A 23705-nucleotide genomic window follows, 5' to 3' on the forward strand; every position below is an offset into this window, starting at 1 on the left:
ACACTGAAATGGTAAAGGTTAGTGCTATGCAAGAGGGGCTAGGGTCAAAATTAAAGGAGAAGCGGAAACAGGCCTTCTTCTTGTTGCCATCTATGACAAACCCCCCTCCCCCCCAGCTACTCTTAGGCATCAAAGGGATATTCCACAGTTATTCTTATAATTATGTGTGTAGCTCTCTCTGTATAGATATATAGATGCATGCATACAAATATATGTAGACATATACATAGAGATATTTATATAGATATGACACAAAAATATTCTTTAAGGCTGTATTTATGAAATATCGGCCTGTATCCCAAACAAAATTAACATTCAGACCTTTGCCTTTGTCACATTTCCACCATTTCAAGGTACTTCAGGTTGCATACTTTGATTCCTATTTCATGTCCTGGGGTAAGGTTTGTTCTTAGTTACTTATCAAATAAGTCTTAGGTGTTAAAGCTGAGGGGGGTGCTCTTCAGGGGGCACCATTCAAATGAAAATTTTCATGATACAATAGTAGGCTGTCATTCGCCATGTATACCAGGATTGTGGAGGAGATGTCTGATAATGAGGGGACCTTTTTTTAATTGTTATTCTCATCATACCCCACAAGCAGTCACCTATTTTTAAGGTCACACTTTATGTTTCCTGTGGGCCATTTTAGGAAAATGGAAATGCTCTAACATTTGAAGAGCAAGGAGATGACAAGTAAAAATGGGCCAAAATTTGGTAACATATTAGAAGAAAAAACATCCTTCACTCTTGTTGACTGTTCTTTTGGAATCTTTTATGACCTGGGTTGGGGTTCAGTTAATAGTGACAGTGTGTTGCTTCTTTCCAGACAAAGAAGCTGCCCCTCCTTCTACCTTAGGTTTCTTGCTGTTTTTCAGTCATTTGGGGTATCCGTGGCAAAGAAAACCACTGGTTTTCTAGGTTGCCATTTCCTTCTCCAGCTCCTTTTACAGATGAGGAACCTAAAGCAAACAGGTTTAAGTGACTTGCTCAGGGTCACACAGCTAGAATTAAACTCAGATCTTTCTTTTTCCAAGTCCAGTGCTCTATTCATTATAACATCTAGCTGTCTAACTTTATGCTTACAGAATTTAAATTCCTATATATGACTTTGGATATACACAGGATAGCAGTAGAATGGATATGATTTATTGATCTTCTAGGAAGTCAGAATTGTCATCCTTCCCGTGTTATGTGACTGAGACCTAGTTCCTTTCTGAAGTACCTAAATTAGATATCTTTAAATTGTATCTGTTTGATTTCTATCCATTTAAAACTTTCATAATTATTACCCATTTTCAGATGAATCATTTGAGTGCTAAAGACATCCAAAGACATAACTTCTAGAGATAGCTATTGAAATTATCTTGACTTGCTTATGATTGTCTCTCCTTAAAATCATAGTATCTAAAAAATTCAAGGGAATGGTGAGATCAGTAATGAGACTGGCACTGCTTGAATATCTCTCAGCTTATGACCAGTATCCACACATGCCCAAATTTAGAAAGATGCCAAAATTCAAGATATAAGAATATTAGTTTTTAAGACCTGGATGGTTCTATTTTAATTTATAGAGAACAGTTGTTAAGCACTTGTTTTGGGCTTGTTCCCTGGCCCCCATCCTTATTTTTGTCCTTCCATAAGCTTATTGTAAACTCATCTCCACCTTGCCTAGGTCAAAATTTGCTACATTTTTATTATCCTTGCTATTGTGGCAGAATTGCATTATAATATTTGTTCATGGATAATAAAAATAGACTTTATATGGTAAAGTGGAAGAGCTCATGGATGTGCAAGAGACACTATTTGATCTAATTAAACTAAATCCAGAGAATAGCAAAGCACTTTATTAATGCAAATTCATTAATAATAAAATTTTTATCATTTTACTCAGTTTCTCACTCTTTTATCACTTCACTGTTACTTTACTGAAGCTGGGAAGCATGGTGGAGAGAGTATGAAAGAGCTGAGTTCAAGCCCCACCTCTGGCACACAATGACAGTGTGATCTGGGCAAGTCACTTAACTTCCTATTGCCCAGAAAACTCTTTAAGAATAAAAATTACAGAGAAGATGTTAATCTGCATTGGTGAAGAGAATTATCTCATTGCAGGACCCTGTACAAATGAAATCACACATCTGTCCAAATACCTCTGTCCCCCAACCCAAAACTCAATTCATACGAACTTGGTCCTAATCCATTAGAGCAGCACTGATTCACTTAGGAAATCTGTTGTTGGAAGAGCAATTTCTTGAGATAGATAGATGAGAGATAGATAGATAGATAGATAGATAGATAGATAGATAGATAGATAGATAGATAGATAGATGGACAAGTGTGCGGAAGCATCACTTAATTGTAAACTGGTACCAAGCAAGATAGATCCCCATTTCCCTATGATGTCAAATGTTCCTAAAAACCTTTCTGGTTGCTGAGATAATAATTAGCTTTACTTTAATGTTTTTCATCTTTCACATTTGCTGTAAAATTTGTCAGATAAGTAAATATACTTTTAATGTGTCTATTAAGTGGGATTCTTTATTACTAAATTCTATTGTATTGGTATTTTTATCAAGTAGTAATATATTTTCCAGTAGCATTTATTTCCTAAGGGACTTTTAAGTGCCCAGAAAGTTCTTTTAAATCATTTTTGGAGTGCATTAAAATAATTCACAATATCTTTATAAAATAAGGTACTCCAAAAATATTAGTGCAGTTTTAAGTTTTGGTAGATTAAACTGTATTAAGATTTTTGGGACAACCCTTCCTAAGCCATAATAAACACTGAGTCCAAAGGCTATATCTTTATATCTACCAAATACTTAGTACAGTGATCAACAAATATTTTTATCAGATTAAATTCAATATCTGAGTGTTAAATTCAGTTGAATTGGGGGTTTAATTTAATCCTCACTTAGCTTAAATCTATACATATACCCTAACAATCTACATATATAATTAATAATAATGATGGTGTATGTGTTTGTTTAAGATTTGCAAGTGCTTTACATATATTTTATTTGATCCTTGCCACAGCCTTATTAGTTAGCTATTATTTTCCTTATTTTTACAGAGAAGGAACCTGAGGCTGATAGAGGTTGTAACTTCTCCAGGGTCACACCACTAATATGTACTTGAAGCAGGATTTGAACTCAGTACTTTCTGATTTGCACTATTCACTGTACCACCTGGCTGCCCAAACATGTGGTTAAAAAGGAGGAAAAATTTGTAAAATCTGCTTTGTAGATTTTGGTAATAGGATTTTTAGTTTAAGTTATTTATTTCATGAAATTATCAAGTTACTTAAATGAATTGATGAAGCAGACTAGTTAGCTTCATAGAAAACATTAATGAATCAAAACAGAGAGAATAATCAATCAATAAATTAAAAAACACTTTTTAAGTAGCTATTGCCTGACACTGGGTCCTAATATCTATAGTCATCTGAAATCCTCTTTTACTATTATGTCCTACAGCATTTCCTCCCTTGTTGATAAACTGATTCTATCCTGCAAACAGTACTTAAATACTTCTAACCACTGGAACAGGGCAGAGAGTACTTTTAATGATTGTCCTTCTGTAACCCTGAAACTTTAGTCATTTGACCTCTTTCCTCCTCCATCGTATTCCACTGATTCACCCTTTCCAAACTAGAGACTGAAATATCAGGAAGTAGTGCCAGAGTCAAAAGTAAGGCCAGAGAGCAACTGTAAAGATACAGGGATAGAGGTAACACAGAGAGAGTTAAGATATTGGCAGAGTTCAAAATTGGAACCTTGGGAGAAGTTTAATTTTTAAATTTTTAAATCCAAATTTTTAACTTTTAACTTTTCATTTAATTTTTTATTCTAATTAATTTTTTAAGGGAATACGGAAGAGACTGGAAAAGTACTTGATTCTCTCACTTGAACAGAACTGATCGGGGTCTTTAGCCTGAATCCCTCTACTCAGCAACCCCTCCCAGTCCAGAAAACTTGTGTCTCTTCTCCATCCCCAACATTCAAAGCATCGATGACATCTGGGTTCTGGTGATAGCATAATAGTGTTCATGTACTATAGTTCTGCTCTGTCAGTGCCTGCAGTTGCCACCTCTGACTTGGTATAGTAGAAAAAGCATCTGAATTTACATTCAGGGGATTTGCATTCAATTTCCCATTCTTCCTCTTACTAGTGTGACCTTAAGCAACTCACTTAACATCTTTGGTTTTCAGTTTTCTCATTTGTTTAAAAAATAAAAGGGATTAAACTAGATAACTTCTGAGATCCCTTTCAGCTTTAATATGATGTCCTTTTTTTTGAGTTGGTGGTTTTTAAAAATGTGAGTTCATGAGCAGGCATTCCATCTGTAACTCTCCCCTTTCTGAACGCCTTTGTTTACCAAAATATACGTATATACATAGACATGCTCACACACACACACACACACACACACACACACACACACACACACACATACACATCACTGAGATGGGTGAACCATGAAAGAATGTTTGAAAGAGAATCCTCTTCCTGAGTCCCAGCCTCCCAGGAAATATCCAAGAGTATGCTGCAGTCAGCTCTAACTAGCTGTACAGACCATTGTTAAAATGTAAGTGTGAGGATGTATACCTGGAAAAGTAACAAATGCTACAGATTAGGGCACGATTTGTTGCTTTGTTGACTGTAGAGACTTAAACAAATGATGGAGAAAATGTTAATAAGGCAGATTCAATTTTTAAACAGGATACAAATACATTTTCCCCTGAGAGCCCATTGTTAAACATTTACCAGCACATTCCTGGAAGGATATGTCTGTATTTAGAATGACTTTTTTTCATCAGAGGTCAGACACACTGGTCAATTGAGTGATTCCTTATATTAAAGACTAAATTCCTCATGCCTTCAGCTAACTCTCCCATCCCTAGGATCTGAAAGTATACCCTTCAATGAATTGCCACACCTCCACCCCCAGTCCCAGTTTTTGAAGCATAAATTTCTACTGGCTATAATCCTTCGCTCAGACAAACACAACATGTTCTTTTGTTCACTCAGTTTTCAGTTCTGAGTTTTTATGACTCCATTTAAGTTCTAGGCAAAGATATTGGAGTGGTTTGTCATTTTCTTCTCCAGCTCATTTTACAGATGAGGAAACTGAGGCAAAAAGGGTAAAGTGACTTGCCCAGGGTCACACATCTAGGAAATGTCTGAACTCCAATTTGAACTCAGATTCTCCTGACTCCAGGCCTGACATTCTACCACTGCACCACCTAGCTGCCCCACTTCTGGATTATTCCAGTGCAACAGAAGTCATTATTAAGTGCCTATTATGTAGAAGTAATTGTACTAAATACTGGAGATGAAAAAACTAAAATTTAGTGGGTACTTGCCCTTTAGAAAATAAAAGTCAAAAGGGAGAAATAGACATGTGTTTAAATTAGTGTCACTTAAGATAAGAAGGGACGAAGGAGATGTCCAAAAGTTCTATAAGAAAAACTTGAGAGCCAATCAACATGAATTTATTAAGTGCCTATTCTGAGTTGGGCACTGAGTTAAGTATCGAGTATACAATGACAAACATGAAGTAGTCCATACCTTCAAGGAGTTTGTATTCTATCAGGAAAGAGAACATGTATTCACATAAATATATGGAATATATACAAAATAAATGAATGGTTATTTGGGGGCACAAGCATGGTAGGGGCTGGGGGAAGGATTAAGAAAGGTTTCTCATTGGGAACTGGCACATGAAATGAACTTGAGAAAGAAGAGGTCATTTTTCATCTAGGATGAGGGTGGAAGGGTGATCAGGGAGAACTTCTTGGAGGAAGTAGTAACTGACAGGCATTACCATTATTACTTTAAAATAGCATTTCTAGATGACAGCATATTAGCATTTCTGGGTTGCAGAATTTGATCAAGGGAAAAACTAGGGGGAGAGGAAGACGCTAGTGCTTGAGATGTAATCTCTGCCTTTATTCTGGATCACACTTTATCATCAGGAAACCCAGGAGAGCTTTAAATGGCTTTTTGCTCAGCAGAAAGGTAAAGAGACTGCTTTGTTCAGTGGGCCTCTCCAGGTCTGCATCCAACTAGTCAATCCCAGTCATTTTCCCTTTCAGTCAAGAAAAGTGTCTGTCAGTTCATAGACATCCAGAGGAGGGAGAGCTGTCATTCATCCCTGTTTTCTCTGTTTTAGAAGCCTTACCCATTAAGCTGAGTTTAAGCTTATAAAAAGAGAAAAGGCAACGCCTTCAAACCTTTTCTCTCTCCTCCAAATCAGAAATTGGATGGAATCTGAATTAAATGAGGCAGGAAATTTATGTTTATGCAAATTAATAGGTGTCATTCCTCTGAACATTTTAGTAACAATAGCTGATATCTCATGTAGCACTTTAAGATTTAAAAATGATTATTATAAAATTATCTTAAATTATTTTGAAATGATTATTTTTTTAAAAACTATCTCATTTGAGTCTCACAATAATTCTGTGAGAGAAGTATAACAGATAATCGCTATTCCCATTTTACAGATGAAGAAATTAAAACACAGAAAGGTTAAGTGATTCAGTTTAAAAGAACATCAGACTTTAAACTGAGGTCTTCCTATCTCCAGCTTCAGCATATTATCTACTCCCCCCCAGGCTAATGCTCTAAATGTCACTCATTGATTGGATGTGGCCTTCTTTATTTCCATAAAAATTTCCTTTACAAAGGATAACTAGTAACAGATTTAAAAAATAAATTTTTTGACATAAAATTGAGATTATTTTCTAGTAGGCCTCTCCTTCCTCTCAGATTTCTACAAGTTAAGAAAATGACTTTACTGTAAGTTTTATGTTGAATATATCACAGCTATCAATACCAAGAGGAAAAATATATAATATTAATAGCCTATAAACTCAAATAGAAAGGAGGACCACTGAACAATACATGAGAATTCTTCAGGCCAAATCATGGCTAGGAGACCTCATCATCTATGTTCTATTTTATTTTTTATTCGTTAAGTAGTTCCCAATTACATTTCATTCTAGAGCACACCTTAGTGCTATGCACCATGATGAGGCCCAAGGGCCTAGTGTTTGACACCTCTGCTATAGTAACTAGTATTCCAAATGCTGGTTATGTCCTTAGCATTGATGAGTGCATCCTTTCTGGTGCTGCAATCAGTCAACAAGCATTAAGTGTCCTCTTCATAACCAGAACCATGGTAGGTGCTACAGGTACAAGATCAGCAGTGAAACAGAGCATTTCCTCAAGGAACTTATAAAGAGTTTAATGGGAAAGATCACATATCTTTTAAAGGAATGACTACAAGGTAGATTTTGCGAAGAAAGCGTTAGCATTTAAGGAAATGGGGAGGGAAGCTTTCCATAGAAGGTAATGCTTGTTGGTCTAATGAGACAACCAAGGATTCTAAGTGGTGGAGATGAGGAGGAAGTACATTTCAGGAATAGGGGATAACCAATGCAAAGGAACAGAGAGCACGGTGGGTAAGGAACAGGAAGTAGGCCAGTGTGACTGGACAGGAGAGTAAGTGATATGGAAAAAAGTATGCAAAGACTACAAAGGTAGAAAGTAGCCAGATTGTAAAGGACTCCAGGGTTGCATTTAGGATAACTTGGCAGCTAGTGAGGCATCTAAGTGGTGTACACTAGGATAGAGAGCTTTGTTACCTGCCTTCAGGAAAACCTGAATTAAAATCTGGCTTCAAATACTTCCTACTTGACCCTGGACAATCAACTTCTGTTGGCTTCATCTTTCTCATTCGTAAAATGGGAATACCTACCACTGAGAGTGTTTGTAAGGATAAAATGAAATATTTTTAAAGCAATGTATTACATGAATGTTAGCTATTAAGATTAATGAGATTTTAAGCATGCTACAAATCCTACTGTCCAAAAATCTCAACTCCCCCACTCCCATCCTCCAGTTTCTGAAGTTCCTACCTTAACTGAGTTAACATACTAAAATGAAAGTGTTGTAGAGGGGGGAGTAAAACAGAGGACCATTGTCATCACTAACACTTTCAGTGTAGAGTTATCCCTTCTGCACTAGAGACTCTCCTCATGATGGTTTCAATATACATCTCAAGTGTGCATAAAAAATTAAATGGAAATCTTGGGGGAGTTTCTCAGAAGCCCGTAAAGGCCAATAGATGACATAGAAAAAGTTTAGAAACTCAGAAATGCATAAAATATATGTATAGCATTGTAAAATATCAACATATTTTATCTTTTAATACCATAATTCAGACTTCTGTGGTACAAAGGGAGAGCCAAAAATTTTATGCATTTTCTAGATTGAGGGGCTTTATGCATGCCCCTAATACCTTCGACGTGGAAGGGATAATTGTAATTAGTTTTTCATTTTAGCACATTTTCTTGGTGGGCTCTGACAGAAAGGAATGAGTTGACAATTATTTATTGGGAGTTAGAAAGTATACTGCACAAGATGAGAGACTTGCATGATGCACCTAGTATGGGTCGGGGCTCTCGAGAAACACTTAAGGGCCTTACATAGGGAAGGAGGATGAACTTTATTTAAATTGCCTGGTGCCAGCCTTGCCTGGGGGAAAAGAGCTAGCCTCCTCTAATTTTCCTACTAGGAATCTTTTTGATCAGGGACTACCTTTTCTGTTTGTTTGTTTCCTAGGAGACAGCTCTACCTGTGCTTACTTAAGAGTAGGCCTAGGTGCTGATCTTCTCTGGAGTACACAGGAACCTGGCACAATCACTGTTTAAATGCTCCCATTTACTCCTTTTTGCTTTGATTAAAGGCTACTTAGGATCATAGCACTAAAGCTGAAAGGGACCTTGGAAGTCATCTAGAGAACCTCATTTTATGCAAGAGAGAAAGACTGTGGGGTGGGGTGAAGAGACTTGTCCAAGGTCACACAGGTCATAAGCATCCGAAGTGGGATTTGAGCACAAGTCCTCCCCTCACCCCACCGTACCTGGTAGGGATTGGTGTTTAAACCTTTCCCAGCTCATTCCTCTATTGCTCTATAAATTTTGTTTGAACTGGCCAGGTGTAGGATAGAAAATCAAGGAGTCAAGTCATCACCAAACTGGAGATCTAGTGGATGTAGGCTGAATTACAACAACTGCAACTCACATTTACCTAGCTATCGAAGGCTGGCAAAATTTTTTGTTTCCATTCTGTCATTTGAACCGTACTGTACCTCTGCATTTAGTGCAAAATAAGGTAGCAATGTCCCTTCTTGGCTTCAGGGAACATCTACTCTTTGTTCCAAGACTGAGTGCAAGGTGTGACGTCACAAGAGCAGCACTGACTCTGCAGTAAGAGGGCCTGTGTTCAGCTCCAGACTAAAAAAAGGAAATGATTTTTATCATCATTAGTAATCCTGATAATATTAACAGAAAAAAAGGAATTTACCATTTACAGAATAATATGCTCAGTCTTGAGGCAGGTAGTGAAAATATATAGCTAGGTGGCTCCATAGTGCACAGAGTCCTGGGCCTGGAGTCAGGAAAACTCCTCTTCCTGAGTTCAGATCCAGCCTCTGACACTTACTAGGTTTGTGACCCTGGGCTAATTACTTAAACCTGTTTGCTTCAGTTTCCTCATCTATAAAATGAGCTGGAGAAAGAAATGGGAAACCACTCCAGTATCTTTGTCAAGAAAACCCCAAAATGGCGTCACAAAGAGTTAAAAATACTGAACAACCACAAAATGAAATTCTGAATATTTCTTTATTGCATAATAAGAAAACAGCTTAGAGGTGTTAGATTCTCTCAGGCTCATACACCTTGCATGTACAAGAATCAAGACTGAAATCTAGATCTTCTGACTCCTTATTTACCCTTCATTCACTGGAGTCTAAAGGCCTTTTGGCCAGCGTGAAAATTTCGTGAGTCTGACTCAATAATCTTATTGTGATGTTTTGCTTACATAAAATGCTTTATTAATATCATAAAATATATTTTCACAATCCTCTCAAAAGATGGTTTATGTCCATTGTATTATGGACATAAATAGATGCTATTTTGTAGCATCCTATAAATACTCTCTTTATTTGATTTCCTCCCTTCTTTCCACCACGACTGTCAATATGATCTTTCTTTCTTGAATACATGACAGGGAGAAAGGCCTCAAAAATCAGATCCTAACTTAAATTTTCAGTCTTATACTTTCCAGTCAGGCAAGACTACGTGTCAAACCCAGCTGCAGACAGCAACTCTCCTGCATCTTCTTATCTAGCATAACCCTTGTCCATGACCTTCCACAAATTCTTCATAAGGAACCCACCCAAAATTGGGGATATTCCTCTGGGCCTTTTGACATTACTTGAGTACAAGGACAGTATTTGGTTCCATCAGTATACTGCTGCCTTCATTTTCTGTTTCCATGTTTTAGCTCATTATAAATTCCTGAGCTTATCATGATCTGACATCTTACCTTCATAAATTACTTTAGTCTTTTTTTGGTGGAAACCAGTTTTACAATTTCATTAGATGTTACCTTTGAAAAAACTCTCACTACTATAGATCAGCTACTGAAATAAGATTTATAGTCTTAGCAAGTTGTCTGGGACATTAAGAAGCTAAGTGATCTACCCATGATCACACAGCTGGTATTTATATGTAACTAATTTTATACAGCTAGCATTTATAAAGTCCTTTAATGTTTGCAAAGCATCATAACTGTATTATTTCTTTTTATCCTCACAACAATTTTATGAAGGAGTTTGCAACCTTTATCCCACTTTTCAGATGATGAGGCTTAAGTTCAATCACTCACTCAGGATTAGTCAATCAGAAAATATGAACATTAAGTGCTTATGCTATGACATGATAATATAACTAGTGAATGTCTGAGAAAGGAATTGAACTCAGGTTTTAATGACTCCAAGCTGTGCTATTTCACCTAGCTGTCTGAGGTAGAATTTGGAGATGATCCTGACTCCAAAGCCTTTCTCCATCCATCCTACCACCATATATCTTTATACTTGACCATTATTTATATTAGCCTTCACAATGCTCTCATCTCTGTCAATACCCCCTTCTTCTCTTAAAACCTACCTCATCCATGACTCCAACCAGATATAGTCTCTCCAACCTTCAAACTCCCATGATATATGCCTATATCATATTTAATCATGTTCTGTTCTATAGCATAGTTTTTTGTGTACAAGTATAAAAGTTCTTCAGGGCATCTATATGGTACAATGGATATAGAGCCAGGTTTGGGGTCAAGAAGATCTGACTTCAAATCTAATCTCAGACATTTACTAGCTGTGTGATCCTGAGAATGTCACTTAATCCTGTTTGCCATAGTTCCCACATCTATAAAATGAGCTGGAGAAGGAAATGGAAAGTCATTCTAGTATCTTTGCCAAGAAAAACCTAAATGGGGTCACAAAGAGTCAGACACAACTTAAACAATTAAACAGCAAAAAAAAATGTTCCTTGTGGGCAGAAACCATATGTGTGTATGTATTTGTATACATGTACATGCTTATACGTGTATATATATATATACATATACACATGTGCATATATACATACACACATATACATATACATCTTTGTTTCACCAGCAGCACTTTGAAGATAATAGTTGCTCAATAAATGATCAGTTTATTAAAACCTTTCCTTGTAATCTATAAGAAAAGAAACTGAATGGAATATATTTCAATTACGGTGCCTAGGAATACCATCCCTCTTAGACCAGAAGTGGGCAAAGTATAATTGCATTCCAGTTTTTTTTCCTGAAATCTGGTTTTACTACATAATACTTTGTTTGACTGATTCATTACTTCTAGGGAGAGGAAAGTAGGATAAAAACTTTGTAGCATTTTAGTGCTGTTAATAATAAGTAGGGCATAGGCTGACAATAGTGGATAATCCTTAATTTCTCCCAAGTAAATCAGTGTCAGTAGGATCATAGACCTAGAGCTAGAAGGAGTTCGAGAAGCTCTCTAGTCTGACTTCCTCAAAATTGAGATCAAGGAAAGTTAAATCACTTGTCTGAAGTCTCATAGATTGTATCAAAGATGCTGCTTGAACCCAGGTTCTCTGACTCCAGAGTCAGTGTTCTTTCCATTGTGCCACACTGAGGGAACAGAGCAGTGAATGAATGAACCTTTTCTTTTTTTTGAGACAATTGGGGTTAAGTGACTTGCCCAGGGTCTATCCAGTAAGTGTCTGAGGCCATATTTGAACTCAAGTCTTCCTGACTCCTGGGTCTGTGCTCTATCCACTTCATCTTCTAGCTGCCCCTGAATGAATATTTTTAAAATCCTGCTTATGAGCACCAGAATACCTGAGTCACAAAGATGAATGTATATAAGATCATTTAACATGTTAGTAATAGACTAAGGACTAATGCAATTAATACTGCTGTCCCTAGAATATTGCCTACCATCAAGTTCCTTACTATAAAATACTCAACAAAACATAGATTTTCTTTGCTCTCCTGGGGACAAAGATGATTTACATTTTCCTTAATTTTCTTCATTTACAACTTATGCTTCAACAAATCTACTCCCTAAACACACTTACTGTTGTTGTTCAGTCATTTTCAGTCATATGGGTCTCTTTCTGACTGCATTTGGGGTTTTCTTGGCAAAGACACTGGAATGGTTTGTCATTTTCTTCTCCAGTTCATTTTACAGATGAGGAAACTGAGGCAAACAGGGTTAAATGACTTGCCTAGGGTCACACAGCTAATAAGTGTCTGAGGCTAGATTTGCACTCAGAAAGAGGTGTCTTCCTGACTCCACACCCAGCCTTCCATCCAGTGTGTCATCTAGCTGCTTAAATAGGTTTAACACAACTTATCTCAATTTTTGAAATGTTTAGATTTTCCAGAGAAATTGTGGACAAAAGTATTTTAACTTCTCATGTCTAATAGGTAGCATGATGGATAGCGTGCTGGACCTATCTATCTATCTATCATCAAAATACATATATACAGTGTTTATGTTTGTATATGAATATATGTATAAAGCCTAGGAAGACCTTAGTTCAAATCTTGTCTCAGGCACTTGCTTAGGTGCTTAGGTGCAAATCTCTCAACCTGTCTCAACTTCATTTTTTTCTTCTGTAAAAGTGAGGATAATATAATTATCTTTATAAATATGAAACAAACATAATACTTTATTTGCATAACAAAAATAAATATAATCTATTTTATAGTATTAAAATAAATATAATATAGCACCTATCTCCCAGTGTTGTGAGGACATAATCAGATGATATTTGAGAAGTGCTTTGCAAAATATTAAAATACAATATAAATGCTAGTTGCTATTATTATTATTATTATCTTTAGCTAAACAACAATAGAAATCAGTCAATTCTATATTTTTATGCTTACATTAAGGACGTAAGATTATGATCAGATGGGAAAAGTGTGCTTATATTGCTTATTTTTTCCATTTCTTTTCACATTCCATGTCTGTCAGTCCCTTTCTACATTTTTCTAAATTTTTACTCTTCTTGTGAACCCCAGAAACATAGTATATTAAGCAAAGATTAACAGAGCAACAGTTCCTAAATTCTAGTTCTAGCTCTAAAACTAGGTTTTCTTAACCTTGTATTGATCAAAGGTAGAGGTCATGAGAGGTCATCTAAAGGTGATGAGAATCAAATGAAAAAAATTAAAAACCCTCTTTTCCATTTAGGAAGGACTGAGTCATAATGAGATTGAAATGATCTTCAAAATTGATAAATACTACAATGGTAAATTCAAGAAGATTGGAGGACCCCCTTCACTAATTGCATTTAATAAAGTAGGATCCATTCTTATGTGCCCGGGGTAGATTTGATATAGTTTTATCAGAAGGCAGAAGATCAGAGAATCAAGGAGTCTCCCAGGAAGCTGTTAACTTGTTAACTATGCTAGTTAACATTTTTGTTGATGACTAGGACAGAGGCATAGATGATGTTCCTATCAAATTAGCAAATAACACAAAGTTGAAAAGAATAGTTAACACAGTGGATATCATAGAAAGATTAAAAAAGATCTCAAAAGGCTCAAGTATTAGGCCAAATGAAATAAGTTTAAACTTAATTGGGATAAATATAAATCTCATTGTTGTAGTTGTTCAGTACTACTTCATAACTCCATTTGCTGTTTTCTTGGCATATTGGAGTGGTTTGCCATTTCCTCATCCAGCTTCTTTTACCAATGAAGGAAGTGGGGCAAAGAAGGTTAAGTAACTTGCCCATAGTCACATAGTCAGTAAGTCTCTGAGGCCCGATTTGAACTCAGGAAGAGGAGTCTTCCTGACTCCATGCCCAGTGCCCTATCCACAGCAGAATGTAAATCTTACATTTGCATTACAAATCAACTTGATCAATACAAAATGGAGGAGTTAGATGCCTAAATAAGAGTTAGTCTAAAAAAGATCTCGGAGTCTTAATAGACTGCAAGTTCAATATAATCACAAACATGATCCTCATTCAACTGATATATAATATCATATTAATGCAGCTAAACCTGCTGTCATTGCAGGTAACAATTCTCCCTCACCTTCTGATCCAGCTTGACTCTTACCCGTATCCTTCCGTAAATTTTCATAGGGAGTTTACAAAAAGGCTTTCCTCTAGATCTGTTGATATTGAATGGTACCAGCATAATATTTGGTTTGTCCATTGATATATGATAAGTCTACCTCCTTTTCTTTGATGACATCTTTTATATCACTTAATGAGCATTAACTGTCACTGGTAACTTACTATAGAGTATTAACAGCCACAACACATCTTTATTCACTGCCCTTTGGGTGATTCACAATTTTGAATATTTAGAAGATTGATTTCATGATAGATAGTCATAAAACATTCCCAGGAGAAGTTTAGTGTTAATGAAATGGAGTTTACTTTCAAGGGGAAGCTTGGGATTATTGAAAGCACTGTCTGATTTCCCAATGAGATCTGTTTCTCTCATTCCTTCTATTTAATTCTGGACACATCTATCTCTAATGTCTATCTATGTACTGATGAACCAACTCAATATACTATCTATCCAATTACATGTAATAGTCTGGATTCTGGGGTGGTTATGAATCTTTTTTTAGAAGTCTCTGTAGTCTTCTAAAGCTTAATACAATCCTCACAAAGTCATTAGCTATCAGGAGCATCTGAAAGAAGTCTTAACCATGCATAGGGAACCAGTTTGGACTCTGTTGAATATTCTCTATGACACTGACATATTGTAAAGAAACAACCAAAGAAAATAATACAATCTTAGCTTGATTTAGGAGGGGAGGAATGTCCAGAATGAGGGATATAATGGTCTCATTTTACTTAGTATAGTATATACTTTTTACATGTGTGTGTATATGTATATATATATATATATATATATATCGTCAATATATATATAGCATGTGTATATGTGCATATGTATGTATATGCATACACACATATACACACATATGGAGTGGGATCTCTCAGGAGGCAGTCCCCATTAGATGTCTTCAGGCAAAAGCTGAATGACCACTTGAAGAGAGTTTTTGATAGGAGATGAGTCGGAATAAACTAACTATTAGACTAGGTTTCTGTGAACAAGACTGTTCAGATTAACTACTAAAAAATATTTTTAATGCTTGGAAGCATGGATAGCTATTGTTTTGATAAATAATGCATTAATTTAGCTTAGATAAATATAGTGCTGTAAAGCACTTCACTGTAACAGATTTGATTATATTAATTCTGCTATATAATGATATAATGTTATATATAAGCTTTCTGGTTTAGAGACATGTTGGCCTTATGTCCACAAATCAATGTCAAAGTAAGATTTTTCCACATTCTAAGCAATGTCATTTTTATATAACTCATTCAAGATGATAACCTATCAAGGGTAAGAATTTACTTACGATTCTGGTTTCTGATTGCACACTTCAGGAACAATTGGTTACATAAATATGAATTGTTATTTCCCATCTACATCCTTGAAAAATCAAGATCACGAACATATGATTTTTAGAACAAACATTTAAATGAACTCTGCTGATTTTAAGCACATATTAATTTGTACTAATTCTCTTTGGTAGCAGTGGAAAATTGATAAAATTGTCCTATTGAAGTAGCATCACTACCATGACAGTTGTTAAATATCCTAAAATTGTTGCTATTGAGACATTCTCATAGGGTCATGGGATCGTAGAACTGGAATCATCTAGTCAAACTCCCTATTTTTACAGATGAAGAAACTGAGGACTGATTTGGTTAAATGATTTGCCCAGAGTCATATCGATAGCAATTAATGGGGCCTTCCAATGTATATGCTAAATTTGGTTAGGAAGCATTCATCCAAGTCTTTTCTCCCAGTACTTAGAATGAAGTATAAAAACAACACCCCCTCTTAAAAAAACAAACTAAGTGACTATAATTTCGACAACCAAATAAAATTATTATAATTTAGTCTGTGAAAGCATGTGAACATCTATGATCTCAGGACAGTTATCATTAGCTCCATTTCCTTGCTTCTATTTCCTTCCATTCAGTCTTATTATAGTATCTTAGATATCTTACTACTATCTTGTTTGTCTTACTATAGTATCTTAATTTCTAATTAAAATGAGAAATCTTGGTTTCTACATGCAATCATTTACCCAGATTCTTCATATTGGATTTTAGGATATACAATAAGAAAGCCTGTAGCTCCAGAAAGGGGACAAAACTTTCTGCTTAACAGCTTTTCAAGTAGTTTACATTGACTGGGATTCTACCCATCTTGTACCCAGAATCCAGTTAGATAATTTTTATAATACTCTTTGAAAATCTTTAATGTCAGCTGTTATTGAAAGGCAGAATATTATAGCATCTAGAGCACTAGAAGGAGCAGCCAGGTGGTGCAGTGGATAGAGTGCTGGCCTGGAGTCAGGAAGACTCCTCTTCCTGAGTTCATATCTGGACTCAGACACTTACTAGCTCTGTGACCCTGGGCAAACTGTTTGCCTCAGTTTCCTCATCTGGAGAAGGACATGGCAAACCATTCTGTGCCAAGAAAATTCCAAATAGGGTCATGAAGAGTCAGACATGACTGAACAGCAAAGAGTTTTAGAACTGTACCCAAAAAGCATGAGTTGGAATCACCTCTTAGTCACTTACCAGCCCTAAAACCAAGACACTTAGTCTCTTAGAGACTGATTCTTCATCAATACAATGGGGATAAATTACATTTCTACCACCTGCCTCACAGGTTTTAAGGAAAATTCTTGCAAAACTTGTTCAGTTGTTTCAGTTATGTCTTATTCTTCAGGACCCCATTTGGGCAAAAATACTGGAGTGTTTTGCCATTTCCTTCTCCAGATAAAGAAATTGAGTTAAGTGATTTGCCCAAGATCATACAGCTACTAAGTGTCTGAGGCCAGAGTTGAACTCAGAAAGAGGGGTCTTCTTGCTTCCAGGCCCAGTGCTCTGGCCACTATACCACCTACCTGTCCCTCATGCAAAGATTAGAGTGCTTACAAAATATGAATCGCCTGAAATGGCTGATTTCTGTAGCTGTTGAAAACTTTTCCCTAAACTACCTGTTGTCATTTAGGAAAGACTTGAACTAACAAAGATGTGACCAAAAAAAATAAGTATCGTGGCACACATCCATTTATTCTGCCTCCCCAATGTCAGTATTTGAATGAGTAAAAAAGGAAATGAGTTGTGTATTGCATTAGTGGATGATATTAGAAAATGAGATGGCTTATTATCAGGCAGAGCTTTTTTTCAGCAACCCTTACTCTTAGCCTCTCCTAATAAGTGGGAGTGACTCCCCATCTCATCCTTTCCAAACTAATCTATGCATTATCCACTCAAATCAAAGTCAACTACTAGTCATGTCATCATCTCCTCGATGTTATGGTCTTCTTCAAGAATGAAGGACAAACACAACTTGTGAGTAGGCTAAGCTGCCTGGATGGGGGCCCAATCAGCTGGCTAACTCAGCTCATCACCTCTGCTTCCACCTCTGCTTCCGCCTCCACCTCTGCCTATGCCTATGCCTATCCTGTCCAAAGGAAGATGAATTTTGGTGGCCCAAAGCTGCCTAGTTAACTTGGTTTTACTGGCTAAATCTTTCTCAAAGACCAAGACTTAAACCCATTTCACTCTTGAACAGCAATAGGTTACTGCCCAAGTACCACTTAAGGGATATTTCAGAGTGAATGTAAATAGTAGCTGTTTCTCTTTTGGCCAGCCATCCTGAGGATCTTTCCCTCCCAGTTTGATTTTTTTTTTTTTTTTTATCAAAGGGGCCATCCCTTGACTCACTTCTTAAAGAGACCTATTCACTGAATGAGTACTACCTCACTCAAAATGAGAACCTGAAAAGACCTTATCCTGAAAGGGCTAGGTTCTCCCATTGCATCCTGGGTCATCTCCAATCATCCTGATGAATGTCTGGCTACTGGACCCAAATGACTCTGGAGGAGTAAGCGAGGCTGGCAACCTTGCACAGCCCCCTCTCCCTCAAATCAAAGTCAACTGCAAGTCATGTCATTGTCTCCGTGATGTCACAGTTCTCTTCGAGAACAAAGGACAAACACAAGTCTATGCATTCAAACTTATTTCCTTGAGCATATATAAAGGGAGGTATTCTCTCCTCTCCTTGCAAATATGCAGATTTTCCTTTGCATGAGAAAGCTAGAAAGCACAGTAGATAGAGTGCTGGGTCTGGAATCAAGAAAACCTAAGTACATATCCAGCTTCAAACACTATCTGTGTAACCTAGGACAAGTCGCTTAATCTGCCTGCCTCCGTTTTCTAAACTGTAAAATGGGAATAACGATAGCACCTAAGTCTCAGGGGCGTTTTGAGGATTAAATGAAATGATATTCTCAAGTAGCTTGCCACAGTGCTTTGCACATTGTAGGCACTTAATAAAAACCTGTTTCTCTCATTCCTCCTCTATTACTATTTATTGTTTACCCAGTTCATTTTGTCCCATGGTATAAATTAAGATAGAAATTCTCCACATTATCATGCAAGTCAACTCTTGTTCATTTTGCTTCTCTTGGAAGGAGTGCTTTCTAAATCTTTGGGTCAGTCTTTTAAAAATTGGCAGCAGTGGTTTAATCATATCTTTATCTTGAATATCATGGATGACTTTCATTCACTCATTCATCATTCCATTCATTCATTCATCCATCTATCCCTCCTTTCCTCTTTTTTCCCCCTCCCTCTCTCCATTCATTCCTGAGTCCTTATACCCAAAGCTTATGTGGCTTGATATACACATTCTAACTACATATCAGTGTGTCTTCACTTGCCATTCCATTTGATGCAGCATTGCTGAACATCCTATAACAATGTTATCTCACAAGCACAGAAAGCAGTAAACATAATTGGGGGAGGGAAGGATCTGGCTGTCAGTGCAAATGTAAATAGCAGCTGCTCTGTTCAAACTGTTTTAAGAGACACCGCACGGTGAGATTGTTGCATAAAATAGACCAGATCTCCAGGAAGCAGATTTTAGCATGAAATTTAATAAAAATGCTGCTCTCCTCCTGTTTGCACCGTTTTTCTTCTCTCACTATTGAACAGATCAGAATAGGGACAAACAGCAGAGAAAAATCTAATAATCTTCCTGCACTCCCCTCCCCCCCAAACACCTTTAAGTTTTTGTTCTCATGTAACTAATACAATATGTAGCTGTGCATATGGGAATAATTCAATTTATTATTGAAATATTAGTATAATAATACAATAGTAATAGAGCTATCAGGTGGTCCAAAAGATCAATGTGGGACTTGAAGTCTACATGAGTTATAAGGACAATCTGCCTTCTAGATTAAATAAAATTATCATTTTAGAGATGGTTGGGACCTACATTATGTAGTGGAACCCCCTCATTTTATAGATAAGGAAAAGACACCTATAGATATTGTCACATAAGAACTAAATGGCAGAATCTGAATTTGAATCCAGAGTCTTTCACTCGCTTTCTACTGTTTGGCATGCAGTCTGTTAAAAGTTAGTGTCTGCTAGGTTAAGGCAGCTAGGTGGCACAGTAGATAGAGTGGTAGATCTGGAGGCAAGAAGACTTCTCTTCCTGAGCTCAAATCTGGCCTCAGACATTTACTGACTGTGACCCTGGACAAATCATTTAATTTTTGTTTGCCTCAGTTTCCTCATCTGTCAAATAAGCTGGAAAAAGAAATAGTGAACCAGTTCAGTATCTTTGCCAAGAAAACCCCGAATGGGGATCATGAGGAGTCTGAACAGCAAAAGGTGGCACAGTGGATAGAGTGCTAAGCCTGGAGTTAGGAAGACCTGACTTCAAATCTATCCTCAGAGACGTACTAGCTGTGTGACTCTGGACAAGTCACTTCACCCTTTTGCCTCAGTTTCCTCATCTGCAAAATGTGCTGGAGAAAGAATTGGCAAACCACTCTCATATTTCTGCCAAGAAAACTCAGAATGGGGTCACAAAGAGTCGGACACAGCAGAAATGACTGCACAACAACAACATTATGTTTCAGGTGCAGTGCTAAATGCTGAGCGACAAAGAAAGGCAAAAAAAAAAAAAAACCTTTTCTACACTCAAGGAGTTTATTGTCTAATGGGGAAAGGCAGCAAGCTGAGAACTCCATATAAACAAGCTCTATATAGAATGATTGGAAATAAACTCAGAGGGAAGGCATTAGCATTAAGGGAGATGGAGAAAGCTTTTTGTAGAAGGAGGGATTTTAGCTGGGATTTTAAGGAAGCCTAGGCACAAATGAGGAAAGAGTACATAAGGCATTGGGGGAAACTACTGAAAATGCCTGGAGTCAGGAGATGGAGTGACTTACTTGAAGAACAATGTAACTGGATCAAAGAAGAGAGTAAAGTATAAGAAAACTGCAAAGGTAGGAAGGGCCAAGGCTATGAAGAGATTTTTTAAATTAATTTATTTGTTTTCAATTTCCTACAATCACTTCCATAAATCTTAGATTTTTCTCCTCTTCCCTTCTCCCTCCCTCCCTGAGATGACATGCAATCTTAAATGGGTTCTACACATACATTCTTATTAAACACATTTTCACATTAGTCATGTTGCATAGAAGAATTAAAATGAATGGGAAAAACTATGAGAAAAACCCAAACAAAACAAAATATAACACAAGAGAAAATATTCTGCTTCATTCTGCATTATGAAGAGATTTAAAAGCCAAGCAGATGATTTTCTATTTGAAATTGGAAGTCAAGGCAGCCACTGGAGTTTGTTGATTAAGGGGGAGGATAGTACGGTCAGATTTTCGTTTTAGGAAGATCCGTTTGACAGGTGAATGGAGAATGCTCAGTAAAGAACTGAATGTCTTATAACTATGGAGAGCCTAAGAAAGGTTTTTTGTCAGTGACTGTGGCTTTTATGATCTTGCCATTTATGTCTCTTCCTCTTTTCCTTGAAAGCTGCCAGTCATCTGCGCTCACATTAAACTAGCCCCTTTCCAATGGCCCCACACAGTCACTGCACAGCATCAATGGGTACTTACACACAGATTGTGTGTATCATGCTTAATAGTGACCTTGTATTATTTCTTCTGCCAGGCATACTCTAATATATTTTAATTCCAAAACCATGTTACAAGACTCTAGGAAGAATAATTTCTTTTTATATCAATTTATCAAAATGGCAGCTTTATCACAAAGCTTAAACATCTCAGATTAATTTATTGTAGGTAGTTTCCCTTCACCATATAACCCTTTTAGGTAAAATTGTTGGGGGGAGGAGCATTTCATATAATATGTATGTTATGTATTATCTATTAACATCTGCTGCTAATTCCCTATATGAAAGAACAATTAACGAATCCACAAATTAGGGCCCATTTACTATCCTTATTTCCATTTATTTGCTTATATTCCATTTTTTTCTTGCCACATAGAAGTCACAGTATGCCAGTAAATGATAACTTGTGTGATTTGTATAAATAGACTTAAATTTTGTCCTTGAGTTTTGCCCCAGGGAGTCAAGTTCAGTTAGCAATTTCACATACTTAAACATCAAATCTTAAGAACAGAATAAAATATTATTTAAGCTGCAATGATCGATGTTTTTGGTACAATGATAAAGAGAATGTAAATTCACAGTTTTTTACTTTTTTTCTATAAGCATTAGTCCTAAAAGGTACAAATATGATTGTAGCAATAATAATAATTTACAAGATTTTTGCTTACAAGAGGGTTGTGAGGTATTATTTCCATTTTTACACATGGGGAAGCTAAGATTCAGGAAGACAAAGTCACCACAGTCTCACAAGATAGTTTTAAAGGCAAGTCTTCTAAATCTTCTAAATCCAGTTCAATTTCCCCATGAATGAATAAAGGACTCAGCTTAAATGCTGATATTTCTTACAGCTATTTTGAGTGCACAGCCAAAAAATATTCAAATTGAGCTAAAATCACAAGGAAATTATTTTCAAAATGTTAAGAGTTGAGCTGTAGAAAAGGAAATGAGATAATCAAGGACATTTAAAGGGAAAAATCTACTTCCAAATTATCTTTTCTTGGATCCTAAGTTGTTTTCTCATTTGGTGTTTTCTGTAATTAACTTCATCATTCTGCATAGAAATTTATCAAATACTACTCATCCCAATCTGAAACTGTGAGATTTGAGTTGGTTGTTCACTTGTTTATGAAGTTTGTTCCAAAATTTGTTTTAAAACATTCACTCTTCTGTAACGTCTCTCACCTGTCCTATACTATATCTCTTCTGTTTTCTATTTGTATTATTAAGTGTTCCCTACTTCATCCCTGAAATCACTCTCTATTTCAATTTGTTTTTATGGCAAAAAGTAGTAATTTTTAAAAAATCTCTGGTGTGAGATGGTCACCCTTTAATTGACTTGTTTCCATGTGGTTGGTTACATTTGATTACAGCTATTTGCTTTTCTTAATAACCCATAGTAATAATGTCTTCTTTCCCTAACTCTTTTAACCTAAACTATCTGTACTATTTTTTCTTATTCTATGGTTAGTTATCTTTTCATGTGATTGTCCATCACCAACAAGCATTTGTAGACACTAAGCTTCATGTGGTCAAGGATGGTGTTACCCAAAGTGTCAAGTACTGTGCTTTATACATAGCAGATACTGGTTATTGATTATTCAGCTTACATTACCATAAAATGGTTCATTTGATCATATCTTAGAAACATGATTTCTGTCTTCCAGTAGTGTTCCCTTACGATAAAAGTGTATCTTTTTGACATTTCATTCTTACCTGATTTTTAAAAAGAAGAATTTCATATTTTTATTACTTTAGAAGGTTTATAATGAGCTCTATAAAAGCTTTCATAGTTCATTGAAGCTTTCTTGAAAGGAAGACAATTATATGCATAAATAAACACATATTATAATTAAGCCATGTTCTTTCTTTAATGATGTATTATCATCATATTGAAAGTAATTTCATTTATTATCCTTTCCACAGTACATCACATTCTTCCAAAAGTCCTCTGGTACATTTATCAAACATCATTAATAGACTATGTGTTGATATCACTTGGAAATATTAACTGTTTGGAAGTCTAGGGGGAAGGGGAGGTTCAACATGGTCTTAAATGGAATGCAAGTAAGGTAACAAATCTATAGGCCCTCTTCCCAGGGTAAACTTCTGATGAGTACATCAGGAAAGTAATTGGTCCAGTGGCTAGAAACTTTGATGGGACATTGAGAATTTTGGCTTCTGTTCCTGACTCTTTTACAAGTTTGCTGAGTAATTAGGCAAATAAAACAACTTGACAGTGTGGTGAATAGAACTCTGGGCCTTGA

General features: G+C 36.3%; 1 protein-coding gene across 1 annotated transcript in view; it reads left to right on the top strand.

Annotated features, from left to right (window-relative positions):
- TFAP2D (transcription factor AP-2 delta) overlaps positions 1-23705 on the top strand; it is an 83657-nt gene that overhangs the window by 19708 nt on the left and 40244 nt on the right. The window lies entirely within an intron of this gene.

Source organism: Notamacropus eugenii, chromosome 2 (genome assembly GCF_028372415.1).
Source record: "Notamacropus eugenii isolate mMacEug1 chromosome 2, mMacEug1.pri_v2, whole genome shotgun sequence".
Lineage (NCBI taxonomy): Eukaryota > Metazoa > Chordata > Mammalia > Diprotodontia > Macropodidae > Notamacropus > Notamacropus eugenii.